A 19,733-nucleotide genomic window follows, 5' to 3' on the forward strand; every position below is an offset into this window, starting at 1 on the left:
ACAGAAACACCCTGTCCGTAAGAACCCTATAGTTTTGTGCTTCGACGAACAACGCTATACTCTCAGGTGTGCCTTGTTACTGTTGTAACGAGGCTCGACGATCATTGTGGAAGGCACCGCCGATTGGCGTATATGCTGTATTCCCGTCTTCTCTGTCTCATCTAATCCTTTTTCACTCTCCCCATTGCTCTCTCCACGTGCAGGGTAGCCAACTAAACACTTTATGTAACCACAGTCTCTTTCTCTCTCTCTCTCTCTTTGTGCGAAAACTGTTAGGAAACACTTGGGCGCTTGAGCTCTTTCTTTCTTTCCTTTAGAAATTCGCTGCCTTCAAATGTAGTGGCTTCTAGCATAAATCTTTGTGTAACTTGGTATTTAATGAAATGGTTACATGCTAGTGCTGAGATTAATGGGCGTTGCGATGCGAACGCACGGAAAGCATCGAAAGAACCGGCAAAAGATTACTTTTGTGTGTGGAACTGCGGCATTCGGTCGGCCGCTAAGGGGCCTCAACGCCTGAACACGGGGCCATTCCCCTCAACCCGGGGGCGTTCCAATCCGGTAAGCGCATTGGGAATACCCACACGGGAATCGACGGCAGTGGAAGCGGCCTTCCAGTTCTCTCAAAAGTAAGTTATTTCCTTTCGCGTAGGCGCTTTTGAGTGATAAATGCTTGCTTCTGCGACTATTTTCGGCGCAACTTGACTCAAAATGAGCCTGTGCATTGAATTACTCTAAAGGGCGAACCGGAGCACTTCAGACATCACAACCTCTCCCGCCTGTCCCCTTCCCTATAAGCGCAGGAGAACAGCGAGACATCAGTCCACCGTATATACCTTGTCTTCTCTGCGAACTCATTCCTACATTCTGTTTCGGGAGAAAGCTTTTAAATCGCGATGAAAAGGGAACCGACTTTCAAGAAGCCGTGCCTGACATTCCTTGAGGGCGATTTTTTTTTTTTTAGGTAATGTGGCTAGGAAATAATGGAATTCTTAACGAGCTGAAATGGATTTTTTATCTCTTTCCTAAGCGTTCTAGAATTAAATGGAAAAAGAAACACACCGGCGGAATACATGAAAGAGCCAAGCGGGCTCAATTGGTAGGACGCTGACCCGAAAATAAGCGGGCACATACGTGTACAGAACATGTCTGGCGTGTCTTTTTTTTTTTTCTTTTATGTTTATTGTTTTCTTCGGTCTCGAAAGTACCGTCCATTAAACTGCCGTAAATTTTGAACTCGCTGCTCTCAAATAGCTTCCCATGAAAGCCCCACTGTGTGTCTCCCCCGTCGGAACAACCGAAACTGCCTGTGGCTCGGCCAGAACTTCAAAGCAACGAGCTAGGCGTGCGTGCTCCCGGAGAGCGCGTTTTTATACTTCCTAAGTTCCTTTGGTGTTTCGCTTATATATCCCACGTGTGTCGTTTAGTCTTCAAAGGTAACGAAAATGAAGAACAAGAACCCCTTGTTGCGATGGTTGAGCGCGCGGAAATGAGCTCGTTTCGTTTAGTTTTTGTTTCGATTTTACGGTTTGTCAATTTCATATAGTGAGCACGCCTCCAGTGAAATTTTCAACAGCTCTAAATTTCTTTTCTTTTCCTTCGTCTGTTTCCGGTTTTCGGTGAGCAATTCACTGCTTGACGAGATAAGACCAAACGTGTAACTGGCATCGCTTTGGCCTCTTTCTTTCTTCCTTTCTTTCTTTTTTTCCCTTCTTTCTTTCTTTTTTTTTTCTTTTTCTTGCCGTATGCAATTTTGATACGAAGCGGTGGGTTTTATGAGACGGGCGTTTATGAACTTGCCGCCTGGTGGCAGCAGTGCGCCGACTGACTCGGCGGGAGACCCGAGATTTCGTCGTCTTATTCTCTCTCGCAGTCGACATATTGTCGTATATTGCCCCCGATTTCCCATACCGCCGTGCGCGACACTGGTAGGGTTTATACTCTGTAGGGTTTATAAAGCGTATTGACCTGTTAGAAGACTATTGCGTATCCTCGTTTCCACTCGATTATTATTATTATTGTTTTCTTCCTTGGAGGGCGAAAGCCTCGCTCGCTCGATACTCGAATCGACGCCGAGATACGTCGCGGCCTCGTTTATGTAGACGTCTGTTTTGATTCGGCGAGCATGGGAAGCGAGAATCGGCAGTAATAGCATTTTGGGGATGAGCAAATAGCTAAGTTTGATGCGCGTCTTCCACCATTGCGGTGCAGAAAGTAGCGAACGAGGCTTCTCGTTATTTCTGTTCGATCTCTTTTTTGTTTTTTTTTTCGCGAGTATCAGGGCCCTGATTAGATTTTCGAGAGGACGATGTACAGATGCCATACTGAGCGGGGCGAAATGCCGGACGCTTGCTGCCAACATAACGATGCTTTGAAGCGTGTCGCCATGTATGCTGTTTTGTTGGCTTTTGTTGGGGTACTGTTCCTTCCTTCTTTCTTTCTTTCTTTCTTCCTTTCCTTTCTTTGATTTATTAATTTATGTATCTCTGGGGGGATGGGTTCTGGTGGCGCCGTCTGTCGACTCTCGTTGGACCGCAGGCATCCTCACAGAAACAGTAGCCTCACGGCCTGTCAAATGCGCCTGTTGCGCCCTCTTTGTTTAATGGAATCACGTTATTGTACAAATACGGTCAGCGAATAGATACAATGCAGAGACTTCGCAGCGGTCGAGACAATCTGGGATCGGTATAAAACAAGTGAGCGTCCACGCTCTAGTTACACAGTTGCTAGATGGGAAACTGTGTGATTTTCGCTCTTGGGGTCTTGGGTTACACCGACTGCCGATTCTTTCTGGTCAAAATTTTAGTTTGTTCTTTGTCGGGAAGAGAGAGAGAATGTATAGAAAGACAAGGAGGTTAACCAGAGCTAGTTCTGATTGACTTACATGAAGGAACGGAGTACGAGGATAAGAAGAGAAAGAAAGCGCAAGGGAATGGAATGAGATAGCTAGCAGCACAAATAAAGTTACTTTGTCCGAGAGAGAAGGAAAGATAAGGAAAGAAAGGCATGGAGGCGAACCATATGTACGTTTGGTTTGCTATCCTACGCAGAGGGGAAAATGCTAAGGGATGGAAAGAGAGAGAAAGAAAATTAGGGGCAGCTTCACACTAAGTGGTGCGAAGACTGGGCAAACAGCGATGCTGGTGGCCCTTCCATAACTTTAACTTTGCTTTCCTTTGCTTAACTTGGTTTGGCTTGGCTGGTTCTTAGCCAAACTTAGCCGACTCCTAGTATCGGTCGGTCGGCGCGCAGTCTTCTAAAAGCCACCTTATAGTCCGAGGTAGCGTTGACGTGCGAGCGCGCTCGACATGGGGACGCCACGCCAGTGAAAGCGCAGCACTCCACCAGCCCATCTTGCTCGACAAGACGCGGATGCGGTCCATTCTGGGTGACGAGGCCGGCGGGAAATGCAGCATGCCGCATCTCCACGCCGGCTGCAGCCGGGGCACGCCGACGAACGCCGGATACGTCAGCCCCGCCTCGCGCTGTGGCGAGGGTAACCTGGGAGAGGGTGGTAACCGCGGTGAGCGATGACGTCACCTGCGTCGCCTAGCAACGGTTCGCACCAGCTGTGCGATCTGCGCCTCTTCCTCTTCACAACCACAATCTCTCTCTCTCTCTCGGCGTTGCTAGGCAACGCGCGGTGACGGCATCGCCAGGCGCAGTTTTTTTTTTTTTGTTTTTTTGTTCGGGCTACACGGCCGAACCAAGAGCTTAAACAGCTCCGCTGTTAAAAAGGAAAGACAACACTTATTTGTACATAACCCCGGAGGTGCACGTGAAGTATACAGGCGGCGACTAAAGTCAGTCGGGTGCAGCAACTGCACAGCAACTGCACCGATCCATTCGTCGCTTTCTGCACATATATAGCTAGCATGTACTCACGATCTATGTACCGTTCGTCACCGAGAATTTGCTCGAGTGTCGGTGGTCTAAGCGTTATGCGTAGTTAAAGCTGCTGGTCGTCGTAGCGGCGCCGCATGCAGAGGGAATGACGCACTCTTCACACCAGAAACTGCCTCATTATCGTATGTTCACCCATCCGACTAAGGATAGGCGATCGATCGATTTACATCCCGAGTAACAGATTCATGCTTTAATCGCGATTATTCTTTTTTGTCGCGATAGTCGACTGAGGTCATATAAGCAAATCCAGGCGAGCGTCGGCACCGACATCCCCACTTTTTTTTTTCTTTTTTGACATGATAGAAGGGAGATCTTGCTGCAGAAGTACGGTGCTGGCTACTCCTTGTATATGAACAGATTGTAAAGTTACTCATGGGTAGTTTTATATACTTTTGCACACATATATTTTGATGAAGGAGCAGAAGAACACTTCACAAAGCATTCAGATCAGCACCACGGCATTACAAAGAAACTCTCAAAGCAACAATGCGAACAAGAATATCGCTTAACACAGCGATATTGCACTCATTCAGCGACTAAGACAACTGGCGCCCTCCTGGATGTCACTCAGGACTCGGCACACAACCAACCATGGGCGCTACATTTCAAGCCGGCTGAACTTATGATTTTGTCACAGTGAGTTTGTTATGCTTGATACATGTACACTCTTGAAAAGATGTCGCTGGCGTTGTACTAAAGACAAATAGCACGGTTTGTTTTTTATTTAAGGATTATGTACAAAAAATTATCAGTTTTGTGTACGTAAACTTACAAATTCGAATAATTGGTTAGTTACTTGATTAAAAGGTTCTAATTAAGCGGGTTAAAAATTTTAATCGATGCGCCGCTCTTCCCACAACTGTACAGATACAGTCTCGATACCTCTCTCAAGAATGGACGCTGTAAGAGGACGCAGTTCACTAGCTCCTAAAGCTCCTGACGTCACACTAGCTGAATTCCAGCTCCCTACTACTCAGTAGAACAGCGCTCTCTCGACCCTTCTCTGGAGAAGGTGCCACCGCAAGGCCGCTCGCGCTGCAATGCAACACCTTCGTGTCGCTTGTGGCTGAGAGGGGCGTTCACGAGGCCTTATTAATCCTCTTTAAGCTAAGCTTTACAGGCTCACAAGTGTCGGCGGTGGTGGTGGTGTCACGCTGAAAAGTGGGCCGATCCTGGTGATAGTGCAGGAAGGGTCCAAGCTCAATGGCACAGACCCCTGTCATGTGGGTTGATCCTAGTGATAGCGCAGAAAGGGTCCAAGCTAAATGACAAATACCCCTGCGGGCTCGGGGACCTGTAACGCCCCTTGAACTACCCTTGTCACACGTGGGACCCAAAGAGACAAAATCACCAGCCCTTCTCCTCTCGAGAAAATGGGGGTAAGCGAAGCTTGTCGTCCGATTCTAGCGTGCGGTCTTCCTAAGCCCAGGCGAAACGTCAGCGAAGAGCCGCGGACCCCGAATTGTGGGAGCGCGATGTTGAGGCCAAGCGTCGACGAAGAGACGCCGACCCTGAGTGAAGAGAAAACGAAGCGGAACGCCTGCGACAGTGTCGTCTTGCCACAAGCTTCGCTTATCCCCATTTTCTCGACAGGGAAATGGCTCAAAATTTTTTTTTCAGTATCGTTTCCGGACTTACGCTGCAAGTCATTAATTTAACACGGCGATAAACTCTTTTGTCTCCATTGTGTAGTCTTCTGCTTTATTACCTGCAGCTGGTGGCGTTTCTGAAGGCATAGGAAGGAAAATTATGGGAAGCTTGTGCAGTACTTTTAAGCATCCATATGACAGGATGTTAAGACGTTGTACACTGGCCCTCTTACTCTCTTCAAATATTTTTTGATGAAATATGACCACCACTGGCTTACTTATCGTAATCAAGTTACCGTTGGCAGGAAGTAATAATAATAATAATAATAATAATAATAATAATAATAATAATAATAATAATAATAATAATAATAATAATAATAATAATATATATTATATATTATATTATTATTATTATTATTATTATTATTATTATTATTATTATTATTATTATTATCATTATTATTATTATTTCCCTCCTTTGTTTACTTGATTTCTTTCTCAATTTTTCTTTTACTGGACGCGTGTGCCAGCACTCAGACCTGAGTGTTGTTCTTGGGCGAATAAGTTTTATTGATTGATCGATTCATTGATTGATTGAATTTAACGCAGAATTAACGACATAGTTCTCTGTCGGAACTCCGCATACGCCATGAACGTTTGGAGCTTCGACTAAGTGCACAACCAGGATGAACAGCAGGTTGATTATTGGCGCACTCCCAGTTCTGCCTTCTAGTTAACTTATGTTCAACCACTCCCGATGTAATGCGTATGCACATCCCATCTCCGGTGCCTATATTATATCTAATTCGTTCTTCTCGTTTATCGCTGCTCCAGAATGAAAAATTGAATCCTGAAGATTTTTTTTTTTTTTTTTGCGAAAGGAATACGCTAAAGTTCGTTCGTCGTGATGTTTGTGGCCGTTGCTGACGCATAATTATTTTCCATGGCCAGATGACTGCCGCCAAATCACAACGAACAGTAAAGGCATGAATTTAGCGAGCGGGCGCTCGGTCAATCAATTACTGGCTCGCTTATTGCTCACGTTCGACGTACTGCCATTCCACTGACACGCTGACCGACAAACTGAATGCTTCCTACAGCAATTAATAGGGGAAATCTGGCTCTGCGATCGCTCAACTATCGTTTGAATGGTAAGCAACAACATTAATTTGTCTAATTCTTGTGCTTTTCGCTTCCGACGATGTTGTGAAGTTACGCCTTATATCTTTCTAAATTTCGAAGCAATCGTGTAGCTTTATAAACTCAGCGAAGCAATGTACCAGCGCACGTGCGTAATCATTGCCAATTGTTGCGCTTATGTAACGCAATATCTTTATGAAAAATGATCGGTTGGCAAAGTTACAAGGTCGTTTGAAGCCAGAAGAAGCCAGAAGGAGAGAGAGAGAAAATAAACTTTAATCCAAAGAGCACGCGAGCGTAGGTAGCTCCTCTGCTCTGCAGTGGGTGGTCCCCTCAGTCCAGGAGTCCAGCGGCCTTAGCTGCCCTTCTCGCTCGGTTGACCAGGTTGAGCTGGTCCGTCGAGTCGGAGCTGGACAGCGCTGCCTCCCATTGCCGTGTGGTGGGGTGTGTTATTGGTGTGAGCTGTGGTGTGTTTGCGCAAGCCCATACCATGTGGTAAAACGTTGCACATTGATCGCAGTGTGGACATTTATAGGAGTGCAGCGCAGGGTGTATGGCGTGGTAAAGACTCAAATGTGGATATGTGTTTGTTTAGAGTTTTCGCCATATTACGGCTTCCTCTCGTGTCAGAGCATTATGCGGTGGGGGTAGTGTTCTTCGTGAAAGGCGGTAGTGTTCTTCGTGAAAGGCGGTAGTGTTGTAGGATGTGAGTGTAGGTTAATGGTATGGGCTCTGGTTGGAACTGCTCGGCGCGGTCATCTCGCGGCTCCCGGTGTGCATGCGCTCGGGCGTATACGCGTGTGCCTGCTGATTGCCGCGTAAGGACTCAAGCCCCGGAGTCCACACGATTTGTATGTACGGTGACGAAGCTTAGACAAATCCGGGCGCTATACCTACCATTCTCACGCTGGCTGAACCGGCATCCTTGCGTATTCTCATGTAAACACTAACACCAGAGGTAATCTTTAGCTAAAACCAGCTTCGGGCCTGTGGCATCAGAATCTGCTACTCGCGCCGGCGTTCTCGCCGGTCAATGTACGCTCGACAAGCGACGAGCATCTCTCCTGCGTCGGGCACTAGACTCTCTTTTGTGCGATTGCCGTCTCGGGGATTGCCGCTCACCGTGTAACGCTTTGTCTCAACAGCAACGTGCAGCGCTGTCGAAGCTGCGGGGCTGGCGTCGACCAATCGGGAGAGACGCGTCCCTAGGAAACGTTCGCGCGGAAGATGCTTCGAGGCACTTTGGTTGTTGTATGGCTCGCCAACGTGACTGACCAAGGATGCCGGCCGACCGCGGGCACATTTGCGAAAGTTTCCTGCGGATGCGAATTTGGATTGGCTGGCGCGTGAGCTCCACCTCTCGCGAAACTGCACGAGGCTTTTCGAAGTGGGAACGTGTAGTCTCCGTACTCGTGTACACGTGGCACGATTATATATACCCCCTCCGATAGGGACAGAAGTGGCGCCCGACTTCTTTATTTACTGCGTAAGGGCGCCCTTCACCAGCAGTGACTCCTTTGTTATCGGCTACTAGGCGGGTCCCTTAGGCGGTGCAGCATCGACGTCGGATCGAGTCTTGCTCGTCGTTTGATCTGTCTGATGTGAACGCGAAGCAAAAGCAGTGCGTGTTTCATTAGCGCTGCTTCTCAGCCTTGGACGGCTCTTGCTGCATTCCCGCTCTGCAGGGGCTCTAACGCAGGTAGCCAGCGGTGTGTGGTCGTCCCTTGTGTCGTTGTCAGTGCTTCCTACTGAAAACGTTTCTTGGTATTTGCAACCGATTAGCTCAGGCAAACAGTAATCTCAAGTTACATGGAAGTGGGCCTTACCTTCGCGTTGGCCGATGAAGTCTGCAAGTTATCGTTGGTCGTGAAGGGTGGTTGCGGCGGTCAGCCACTCGGCGGAAGGGATAGGGAGGAGGGATGAAGGTTTGGGTAAGGGGGGGGGGGGTAGTTTTGGATGGCATTGCCATGGGATATGTGGTGTGTTGGGAGGATAGACAACACAGTGGCTACAGCGAGGGTAGTCTTCAGTAAGTATGCCTTGGCGGAGGTGCTTGCGTGCTGGAGCGAGCAGGGTGTTCGTCTCAGCTTGCCGGATGAGTGTGCCCTGTGTCCTTGTAATGTCTTGGTGTAGCTTAGGGTATACCCTGCGCTCGTCCCTAAATAGGTGCAGTTGTGGTGGAGGCATTGGTGAGACGAATAGATTTGGTCAGGTATATTGGGAGCCCGCAGTATCATATCGCAGGCAAGCTGATTCGCTCGTTCATTCCTCAACATCCCCTCATGACCAGGAATCTAGACAATATCTACCTGCCGATGGAGACATCCTTGCAACTGTTGTGTGATATGTTTAGGTAAGTCGTCATGTATGAGTTTTCTACAAGCTGACATTGAATCAGCAAATATGATGGATGTAGTGATAAGTGTTACTGGGAGATGGTGTATCGCTGCTACTACCGCTTGTAGTTCTGCTGTGGTCGTATCAGTGTTTGAAATTAATTCACTGTGCATTGTCCGTAAGGTGTGATCTACCAACGCTATAGCAGTGCCGTTGTCTTGGACACTAACATCTTCTAAAGTACGCTACTCGCTGTATCCGCCTAGCTCTATTAATCACAGGGTGCATGTGTCTGGGGAGTGGTGCGATCTTGAGCAGTGACCTAGTTTGCGGTGGAAGTGACAGTGTGACTGGTACGGGCGTGGGAGGTGGTTGAAAGCCCACACTGTGAAGTATGTGTCTACCCTGCGCAATCTGTTTTAGTCGGAGTTCTTGCCTCCGTTTGTGAATTGTGATTATTTCGGTGATGGTATTGTGACATCCCGTGTCGGTAAGCAGTTGTGTGCTCGTGCTGACGGGGAGTCCCCGTGCCTGCTTGGTAGCCTCGCGAATTAATGCATTGATGTGTGCCGTATCTTGTTTGCGGAGATTGGCGTAAGGCAAATGTTATAGGAGTCCGGATATAAGTAACGCGTAGCGAAGGCGTAGCATGTCTGCTTCTTTTAGTCCCCGGTTTCTATTAGATACCCTTCGCATCTTGTGAAGAACTTGCTCTCCTTGTCTAAGCAAGCGCTGTATTGTAGCGGCGGGGCCACCGTCTTTCTATACATGGAGCCCTAGAATCCTTAGACATTTGGGCTGGAGTGTGGGTTTGTTCTCACCCATACCCAGAAGTCCTGATTTGTCCGGAGCACATCGGAGTCCATTTGTGCCGCCGCAGCCTGGACGTTGTTAAAGTCTGTTGAGTGGTGTCTTGTATGAGACCTGGGGTCCTTTGTTTATCGAGATCGTGATATCATCGGCATAAATTGTGTATTTGATGTCTGGAACTTCTTGTAGTGCCCTTTGTATTCTGCACATGGCAAGGTTGAACAACGGGGGAGAGATGACGGATCCTTGCGGTATGCCTTTCTGAGGGTGTGGGTAAGCCTTTGACGTCCTGCTACCTACGCTAGTCGGGAAGGTGCGTTCCTTCAGAAAGCTACTGATGTAATTATATAGTTTTGTGCCACATGCAGTAGCTGCAAGTTCCTGTAGCATGCTGTCGTTTGTCACATAATCGAAAGCCTTTCTAAGATCTATTGGAAGGATGGCTCTTAGTTGGGCCATGTTGGGTTCTCGGGTGATATCTTCCTGTAGTTGGAGCAACATGTCCTGTGTAGATACGTGCTGCCGGTATCCTATGAGGGAGTGTGGCAAGTGTGCCGTTCTATCTAGATGTGTACGGAGCCGATTGAGTATTATACGCTCTAATAGTTTCTCCACACAAGAGGTAAGAGAAATGGGCCTGAGATTTTCAAGCGCTAGGGGTTTTCCTGGTTTCGATATGAACACTATCCTAGCCGTCTTCCATTCATGTGGGAGCTGACATGTATCCCATGCATTGTTCATTTGTTGAAGGAGGAACTCATAGTCGTCAATGGTGAGATTTCGAAGCTGCGATGTTGTTATTTGATCGGGCTCAAAAGTTTGATTGGATTTGGCCTCAGCTATCGCTTGCTTGAGCTCCTCAAGTGTATTTTCCCCACTAAGGTTATGGTTTGGGGGCGCTGGGCCTGTGTAATTGGCATACTGAGGTTTACATTCTATGGCTATGTGCTTGTGTATGTAGGGCTATGTGTATGGAGGCGCTTCCGTGATAAGGGAGAGGGGAATGCGCCTTTGACTTTGAAATCTGCACTTGCATTGGTGCCAACTTACCCGAGAGGAGGCAACAAAAGCTGCAGATCGTTTTCTGAAAGCTCTGCCTCGTGTAAACAATACCATACTGGACTCGCTAACGCCGGTACAACATTTATATGTATATATATATATATATATATATATATATATATAGGGAGAGAGAGAACGAGAAGAAAGGGAACCGAGGGGCCCGATTTTTATTACTCATATCATAAGAAGCCAACAAACATTGACACCAAGAACAACATAGGGGAAATTACTGGCACACACTGATTGAATTAAAGAAATGATAAATTAATGGAAATGAAAACGGATGAAAAAACAACTGTCCGCAGGTGGGGAACGAACCCACGTCTTCGCATTACGCGTGCGATGCTCTCACCATTGAGCTACCGCGGAACCGTTTTCCCATCCGCTTTCTGGGGTATTTATGTTTTTACAACTAGCACTCTGGGGGTGTTAGCCAGCGCCACCACTCACAAGCCTAGGGGCGGATGTGGAACATCCTTTCTGCCGCAGGCGTCACGAGCACGTGATCTTTTTTTGGGTGATGGCAACTGGTCAATAAACCAGTTGCTCCAGTTGGTCAATATATATATATATATATATATATATATATATATATATATATATATATATCATCCACTGCTCTTGCCTTCACGCGCTAAACAACAGAGGGCTGGCAATTACCTTTTGCGGAACTAACGTCCTGTGCCCTGTTCCACCGTAATCAAAGCCACGTGCGCAAGGTCAATGCACTGCACCGCGAAGTACGAAAACTCTCGGAGAGGAAAGGTAAATACAGGACAAGCAGTTGCTCCTGGAAAAGGGGGTTTGCATTACCATTGTTTGTTCCAAGAGTGCGTATGCTTAGCTGCAGCATATACATATAGGCAGCGACTGAAAGTAAGCGAGCGTCAGCTCATATACCGCGAACAACGCGCAAGAGTTACTCGGGAACATTGCCTCTCGTGCAATCGCCGTTTCGCTCGACATTCCCTTGTATCCACACGCTTTCTACTTGCCGAACCCTTTTTTGTACCCGCCTCTCCTAATATATCGATCGCGTTAGGAGGGACGTGCATCGCCGGGTGACCGCCGGGCGTAGCGGCATGCTGTAGGTCCGCACTGCCGAACCACGGCCGGGAGCGCCTTGCGTAACACTGTCAACAGCCGCGGTGCGGCCTTCGTTTCGACTGTCGAGTCCCGCAAGCCGTGAGGCGAAGAAGCAGCAGAAGCCTAGGCACCGAGGCGGCGGCGTTGTTTGCCCTCGGAGCTCTCCGCTCTCGCTCCGTTGTTCCTAATGGCATCACAGCGTCAGCGGCCGCGGGCTGCCTCTGCAGACGTCGCTCGGCTTCGTCGCCCGCTGCTTTGGCCCGCCGCTTCGTCAGCGCCGGGGAATAAACTGTGACTCGTTTCCAGGGCCAGTGTTGCGGCAACGAGGCCTTCACCTCTTCACGCCTTCTCGCCCCCCTTCTCCCACCAACTTATTCCATCGTCGAGTCACCGTTGTCCCCGACATCTGGTTGCTGATTTCGTTGCGTTTGCGCTTTGCGTGCTTTCTCGTTCGATGCCTTGGACCTCTCCGACCACCCTTCGCTTCGCTCGGTCGCTACCTTTTGGTCGTCGATCTTTTTGTTTTGTTCCTTTTTTGGGGCTCTTTGCCTTGTTGAGCTGTGCTGGTCTTCCCGCGGTCCTTCTGCCACCGACAGATATTTGCCAACAAGCGATGACGTTTACCGTTGCTTCTGCAGGTTGAAGGACGGGGTGGCCATGATTAACGTGCCGTTTTACAGTGAAAGCCAGGGCACACTCATGGGTGCAGAGGGCACACTCATGGCTAGGCGAAACGAAAAACCGTTCGTCCCATGTTTCGATAAACGTCTCCATTGGCTGCGCTGTCAGTTACGTCGTTCTCTACGTCTCACCCAAGCGCGCGCGCCATTGGCAGCGCCGTTAGTGACGCCGTTAGCGAACGCTTTCCCGCCATTGCCACGTTGACGCTGCTCTGCCCGCAACGCTGTCTCCTCGGCTCGCCATTGTCGCATGCGTTCGATATCTCGAGTTAGCTCGGCGTCGTGGTTAGCAGCATCCGCCCGCCATTGGCGCTTGCGTTCCACTAGAAACACAAACATGTAACCAATAATAATCGAGAAACGCTTCAATACAGCGTCGGGATTAACCCACTGCTAAACACCGGGGCCGCACGTTTCAGCTTCGCTGGTTAACCATCTGTACTGAGTGCTTGGGTGGTGTTTTTTCACACTTTCTCTCTATCCCTCTCTCGTGTCGCCTCGCTTCATTCGATGTACAGTTGCATTTGTTTCATTGAAAGCAGACGGCGATCATGACTGAGAATTTTGAAGCACCTTGCTCCGGCACGCGGAAGTAAGTGTTCTGTCGTCTATAAACGGGGCGCGCTGTTACCCCTGCCTGAGGTAGAAACCGATGGCGTGTTGCAATTCGTTCCAGCAAATTCTGCTATGAAACTTCATCTGCTGAAAATTTCGGCCTGATTCTGCCATCGAACATGGGTCGGCGCCTGGCTTGTTGCTGTCGCTCTACAAGCAAGTGAATCTGTTGGCTGATAGCTGACAAGGAGACAACGATGTATTGAGCATCTTGAAACTCAACAACACTGATTTGTCAATTTAGTTCAGTGGATGTCCACAAATCAAAGATTGTTTTATGCAATGAAGGGTTGACATCCACCTCAATGTTTCAAGTATTTATATACATTTCCTCTACACCATGGGTGAACACTGGAAACGTCATTCAGTTGCAGCGCACGGGTCGCCTGCTGTGAAACAACGCCGACGCCGCTTCCCGTAAGTACGGTAGGTATAAATGTGCACTTCACTCGATGGCCGTTTCTTAACAGAAGAAGCGAACGAGCAAGCTTTCTTTCTTTATTTGTATTGTCTGGGTCAAAACATTGATTCTGCGTGAGCTTCGGCTTCTTCGCCTGTGGAAACTTAGGCCTAACGCTGCTGGTGTCTTTTTTTTTTTTTGTCCTATATATAGCTTGAGCGAAAAGCAGCTCACGGTGCGTAAAGTGCTTTCGCCTATTTTTCCCATTTCGTCTCTTTCTCCTTTTAACCTCTAATCGAGGCGAAAATAACTAAGTTTCAAGCTCGGCTGTGCGAACAGATTTCTGGACACGTTGGCGAGCGGCTCGCGCATTAGAGCAGTCAAAACACACACACTCGCTCGCTCGCGAGGCCGGTGGCCGGGCGTTTCTGACTTGAGTGGCCCCCGCGCTTTCTCCGTTCAGCCATTCAAGGCCCCTTATAAGCGCCGCCGAAAAGAGGAGCCCTCTTCGGGAAGCCGAGCCTTATCCTTACGTCGCTGGCGAGGACGTCCTGAGCCTTCTCCAACTCCACCAGCGCCTCCCATATGAGCGCCTACAGGCCTCTTCCTTTTAGCGAGCAGCAAGGAAGCAGGCGGGCAGTCGAGCCTCTGGAGGGCTTTGCATTTAGGCGCTCAGGGCTTGGCTGCCCGGCAGATGTGGTTCTCGATAACGCTGTTGTGTGTGTGTCCTGCGTTTTTTTTTTTTTTCTTTTTTGTTCTCGTTCCCGCCACGAAAGCCTGGAGCGTTGAAGGAAATGAAAGAAAAAGAGCGTGCCAGTGAGGCGCCTGTTCTTTCTTATTTTCCGGGCTCGGCATTTAGGTAAGCCCTCGTGGGCAGGAGGCTCGCTCTGTTTACTGACGAAACTTTTTGAAACTTTTCGCGAAGAGCGCCGTTTGGGGATGTCCACCTGATCCGTGGAACTGTAAGCTGGTCTCTTCGGTCGTGTGCTTCTTTCGCTGTGGGCGCGCTTTTGGTGCTCCTGGCGCGTGTTTCTTTCATTATACAAGTGCCGTCTCCACCTTCAACACCCCCTCTTCCAAGAAATAAAAAAAGGAAAGCCTGTCGGCCTTCTCGTGCCCTAGGGTATTCGGCTGTCGAGGGCGTACAGCAGCGGGATTCCGCCTCTGCGCTAGTCCACTGCACTGCTTCTTTTTCCCTGTGTGCGCTGATAGCTACTTTTCTTGTGAAGGGTGCTTCTGGTAAGAATATTATGTCTAGTGCAAGTCCTCTTCGGGTAGTGTAGAGGTTCGGAAGAGTGCAGTTTCGAGTCAATCGACAGCGTTATTTTTAGAGCGCAGTTCTTAGGCACCCGTTCCTACGGCGCGCGTCCGCGTCATCGGTGTAACCGAGTGAACGAGCACAGACAAGGATAAAAGAGTGAACGCGGAGCCCAGTGGGGGATGAAAGACGGCGATAGCGAAGAGAGCTGCCAGGAGGAAAGCAGAGGAGGAGGGTGCAGCGGAACCATGAGGTGGAAAGCGTAATGCCGCGCAAGACAGGCTCTTTCAAGGACAGCTCTGTCGTCGTGCAATTCAGGGGATGGAACGATGTTGGCTATTTTTCATATTGTCACTGTACCTGTGTCGTACCTGACCGCTCCATTTTTCCTTCGGAAACGGGAGGATTTTGTTGTGGGCAGTATCACTCTGTCGTTGTTAGATCGCGAATGCAACGTTCAGCCAGCTTTAATGTGCTTTAATGTTCATGTCTTGCCGTGATTCTTCAACGTAATTCCTTTGCTGATGCTGCAATTCTACGTGCTCTCTGGTGCCAGCTTTTGTATAGCATTTCCATGCAGCGATGAATTTCGCTGCACCATTTCCGCTAGCGTTGTTTTGAGTTTGCATCCGTCTTCAGAGGTGCTGCGCGGCCCCGGCACCTTGCTGTTTTTTCTGGAACAGCTCAGGGCTAGTGTGAAATCAGATGATATTCCGAGTTACACTCTCTGGTGTTCTAGTGCAATGCCTGCCGAGCGGCGGCGAAACGCATGTTAACCGCTGGTCTACTGTCAACATAGCTTTGGGTATAGCGCAGGTATATAGAAACGCGGGACCATGTGTACATATTCGGGGGAGCTAGCGCTTTCGGTGTGGTTGCTATACCGCCAACTCATCCACCACAACTTCGACGACTTCGTGTCACGCGACAGGGTGTCATCCAGGCCAACGATGCAGATGTTCAAAGCGAGACCCTGGCGACGCTTAGTGCTGGAAGTTATTGTTCTGTTTACATTTTTAAAGGTTCGGCCTTGGAGCGTAAGTCTTCTTCTATAAGGCGGTATTCACAAAGCTTTCTGTTAGTAACTGTGCTGTTTGCCGTTGGCCGGCCGCCTTAGGTAATCATTAGTTAATACTGCTGCGACGGGCGCTAGTTCGTGAAACAACATGGCTCGACGCGCTGCTTGAAGGTTAACGACAAGAGAACACAGGTAAGGTGGTGCGCCAACTCACAACTGTTTTATTCCCGTTAGGACGTGGGCCTTATTTGCCGAATTCAAAAGACAGGAAATTTGAGAGAGGCAAACCCGACGCAAAGGTAATAAAACGGCTCTGTGTTCGCGCATCGCTTTGCGCCCTATAACGTAAAACTATTCCAATCTGTTTTTATTGCAATCTCCTGACGTCAATATTACGTAACCGCCGACGCACGCATCAGGCGGTGACCCTGGAGGGTTGTTTGAATAGCCCAATCAAACGCTCTCCTCGTTTATATAGAAGGTCAGTTGTGTTTGCTTTCAAAGCGAATAGCATTACTTCGTGTTTTTCTTATCTAATTGGCTGACGAGAAGCGAGGATCACGCAGAAGTGCATAGCTAGGGTTTCGGTGACGCCGAGCTAGCGCCGTGAAAGTAGATAACCAGTTGAGAAGGTTGGTGCCGGATTCTGCGATCGACCCGCTTCCCCTTATACTTAGCTTGCTGTGGCTGGTCGAAAATCGCGGTGACGTGCAACCGGAAGGTTAGAAATGCCGCTAAAACGGATCCTCAGCGAAGAAGAGTTGGCAGAGGGATGTTGTATAAGTGCCGACAGGGTTCTACAACGTTATACTGCCACGCAGAAAGTTTTATTATACGCTAATAAATCCATTCTCCCCAGTAGCTCCGAGTAGCCAGTGCCAGAGCTATCGGTGGGCAGCCGTCTTCTATTCCTTGTGGAACGGTGCAATCTTCGGCTTTTCCGAAAAAAGAAAAAAGTTTTTAGCATAATAATACATATGTAATGCTAGACGTCACTTTGACGGGGTGAGCTTTCCCGATTTTGTGACACCGCCTGACAGGCAGCGCAAACCTTTTGACCAATAGCGAAGGGCTCATGGCCAAAAAGGCATAGGATCCGAAATATTTATTTCTCCTTTGTTCGGTCTAATCACGCGTAATCAGTGTGTGCGCGTCATATCAGATGGGGAGGTTTCGCAGTTTTCGTGACGTTGCGTGACAGACAGACCAAGTGGGGGTGGCCCGAAAAATGTTGGACCAATCATGGACGGCCGATTGCAGGAATGGAATAGAAACAGTTTTGAACAGCTTTGTGTTATAGCGTTAGTCTGTGTTTTCTTGTCGTTAACATGCCCCTTGTTACAGCATAACCGGGGCAGGGTTATGCCATGGTGATAACAATCCATCACGGCGATTGATGGCGTCTTCTCTTACAAACAGTGCTAGCGTGAGAACTTTTTCTTTCAAGGAGCCATGATACTTGTTTGAGCTACAAGGCGGTGCACGAGAGTATGGACGGGACGCAACTTCTGCCAGCTTTTTGTTGTGTGTGTGTCCCATTTGTAGCGGCGTTTTCTTCTAACGTCAAGTTGCACCTATAAGGTGAAGAAATTCGTTTCTTCCGATTGCGTCATCCCACGTGCGCGACGCGAGTAAAGGTCAGAAAGGCGTAGCAGCATGATCGCACACGACCGGCCATTTAAGCTTCGTTTGACGCCCGCCTCACCGCTTACTCTGCAACGCGCTTCTATAAATGACGAGAACAGGGGGAAAGGCGCAGGTACAGCTATACGGCCGATTGCCTCGCCGAATAGCGTTGAAGGTTTCTGCACACAAAGAGAAAAATAAAGCTGCACTGCGTGAGCCTTAATTCATCCTCGCCGCGCTCGGACAAGATGTGTTTTGGGAAGATAACTAAGCGGCCCGAATTTTTTCGGGAATTGTTTGATCCTTGGCAGCTGACCTTTCGCGTTGTGCTGTCTAGGAGATCTACATATTGCGTGCACTCGCGAGGATCGCCGTACGACTTAGCCAGCAGCACGCTACCGGCGTGCTGAACCACAGGGTTGATTAATGGAGGCATACCCTTCTAGCAAAGCGCGTATTCTTCGCTTCCCTTTGCATTAATGGTGCGAAACTTGGGCGCCGAGTTAGTCCCTATAGCTAGACGCGCGGCTGCACGCTCCCATTTGTTTCGTTCCTGTCGCTCGGCCTTTTCACCATCCGTGGGACTCGGGCAGACAGTCCGGCTTCGTACTGTTGGCCCTTCCGCTATAGTACTGCTACACTGTCTTAGTGCAGGATGCTTAAACCGGACATCGTGGTGGAGGCTAGCGACGGTTCGTGGTTGGCCAGTGTCCGGGAAGCTGGTCAATCACAACAGCCTACGCGATGATGATGATGATGGCGATAGTGAGTGGATTTCGCTTTGCGCTAGCGCTTCTATGTGTCACCATACTCTATCTTATATTATTCAAGGCTCGTATTCAAACAAAAAGTTTTTCTTCTAGAACTCTCGGTAAGAGCAGATGCTAGCCAGTCGTCACGTTTGACCAAGGTGGCCGGCCAATGGCAGACAGCATTGACGAACGAAAATCTTTGTGAATTTGGCCCCAAGCGTTTATGCGTCTATAGTAAGCGCGTGGTTATATATTCTCCTGCGGCAAAGTTCCAATTCCTTATCAACCTCACTGTGTCGATAAGCCGCTGCTGCTGGCCCTGTCAGCTTGGGCAACACAACCTATAAACATATCTGAGGAGGCATTGAACTCCGTCTCGTTGAAATAATTTGTTCAATGTATTAGTAATACCAACTTTTGTTGAAGTTCGAGTACAATAGTGGAGTGCGCTCTGAGTTGATGATATTCCCTTGTTCGAGCATTCATTTAGGTCATCTATGTCCAGTGTATTGCCATGTTTTTCCACTTTTGTATGAATTATGTTTCTGCAATTATGTCAAGTAATTCGTTTAAATTTACTTCTCTTGTTTGTTTTCTAAGTATCCACTCCTGCATGGGTCCGAGAAAGGCCTGCAGTATCTCTAAATGAAAAAAAAAAAAAAACACGGCTTTACTGAGACACGAACGCAATCACCGCTTTTTCATCGCCATTGCTAATCCACGCCATGCGGTTACCGGTCCACTTCTGTGACGTCATGGCTGAGAATGCGAGTACGTCGTGTTATTAATTTTTTTTTTTTTTTTGCGAACTTGTCAGCGAAGCGTTCGTGCGCGCAAACTGCATTGCGCGTTCGAAACCTGTGTTCGCAAATACGCTAAAGCAGTTCAGAGGCTCATGCGCCTCCACGGGTGGGATGGCGGTTATGTAAGCGTAATTAAATAAAAGTAAATGAACGTGGCTGGTCAAGCGGCTTTAGTCCAAAAGGATTCGTACTTGCGAACAAAGATTGAAATCCACGAAACATTTACTCCGTAAGAAATAATTGTCACTCGCCGGCCGCCTTAGGTAATATCATATTCGATGTCATGACTGCCGGTCATTTGTTGTTACTAACCGCTGTAACGTGCGAATTCCTTTGTGATTACGGGCCGTGAATCTTTGCGACTCCCAGGACTCGTATTCGTAAAGCGATGGTTTGTGCGATATAGAGCGCGATTCCTAACAACTGGCGCCGACCATTCGCGACAGCGGACATATTAGTTACTCATCAAACGGCCATCATGAAACTGTTCCTACGAACGAACAGCTTCGTGAATTCGGTCTCCTATCAAAGGAGGGAGGCAAATTCACAAATCGGTTCGTTCGTGCTATGTTACTATTGGCCGACTGGGTTTGCCAATATAGCATGTGCGACATCACGATTTTCTGGTGTCTGCTTTTACGAGCAGTT

General features: G+C 48.6%; 1 protein-coding gene across 3 annotated transcripts in view; it reads left to right on the top strand.

Moving 5' to 3' along the window:
- LOC119446537 (calmodulin-binding transcription activator 2) overlaps positions 1-19,733 on the top strand; it is a 493,330-nt gene that overhangs the window by 126,107 nt on the left and 347,490 nt on the right. The window lies entirely within an intron of this gene.

This window comes from Dermacentor silvarum, chromosome 3 (genome assembly GCF_013339745.2).
Source record: "Dermacentor silvarum isolate Dsil-2018 chromosome 3, BIME_Dsil_1.4, whole genome shotgun sequence".
Taxonomy (NCBI): Eukaryota; Metazoa; Arthropoda; class Arachnida; order Ixodida; family Ixodidae; genus Dermacentor; species Dermacentor silvarum.